Raw genomic sequence first — 919 nt, 5'->3', positions numbered from 1 at the left:
GCTCAAAACCCCCCAAACCCCCCAAAACTCCCTCCCCAGGACCCCCCACCACCTGGAGCCTCCCAGGACCCCCCAAAATCCCCACAGGTGTCCCCAAGTTCTTCTAGAAACATCTCAAGAGCTTCCAGAAGAACCTCAACCACCTCCAGACTACCTGGAAATGGCTCAAAACCCCCCAAAACCCCCCAAAACTCCCCTCCCCAGGACCCCCCACCACCTGGAGCCTCCCAGGACCCCCCAAAATCCCCACAGGTGTCCCCAAGTTCTTCTAGAAACATCTCAAGAGCTTCCAGAAGAACCTCAACCACCTCCAGACTACCTGGAAAATGGCTCAAAACCCCCCAAACCCCCCAAAACTCCCCTCCCCAGGACCCCCACCACCACCTGGAGCCCCCCAGGACCCCCAAAACCCCCACAGATGTCCCCAAGTTCTTCTAGAAACATCTCAAGAGCTTCCAGAAGAACCTCAACCATCTCCAGACTCCCTGGAAATGGCTCAAAACCCCCCAAACCCCCCAAAACTCCCCTCCCCAGGACCCCCCACCACCTGGAGCCTCCCAGGACCCCCCAAAATCCCACAGGTGTCCCCAAGTTCTTCTAGAAACATCTCAAGAGCTTCCAGAAGAACCTCAACCACCTCCAGACTACCTGGAAATGGCTCAAAACCCCCCAAACCCACCCAAAACTCCCCTCCCCAGGACCCCACCACCACCTGGAACCCCCCAGGACCCCCCGAAACCCCCACAGGTGTCCCCAAGTTCTTCTAGAAACATCTCAAGAGCTTTCAGGTGCACCTCAACCACCTCCAGACTACCTGGAAATGGCTCAAAACCCCCCAAACCCCCCAAAACTCCCCTCCTCAGGACCCCCTCGGCCTCTCAAGGCCCCCCAGGACCCCCCCGGAGCCCCCCGGGCGCAC

Source organism: Anomalospiza imberbis, unplaced genomic scaffold, assembly GCF_031753505.1.
Source record: "Anomalospiza imberbis isolate Cuckoo-Finch-1a 21T00152 unplaced genomic scaffold, ASM3175350v1 scaffold_1206, whole genome shotgun sequence".
NCBI classification, from domain to species: Eukaryota; Metazoa; Chordata; class Aves; order Passeriformes; family Viduidae; genus Anomalospiza; species Anomalospiza imberbis.
The sequence above is the reverse complement of the archived record's forward strand: the minus strand, read 5'-3'. Positions refer to the sequence as shown.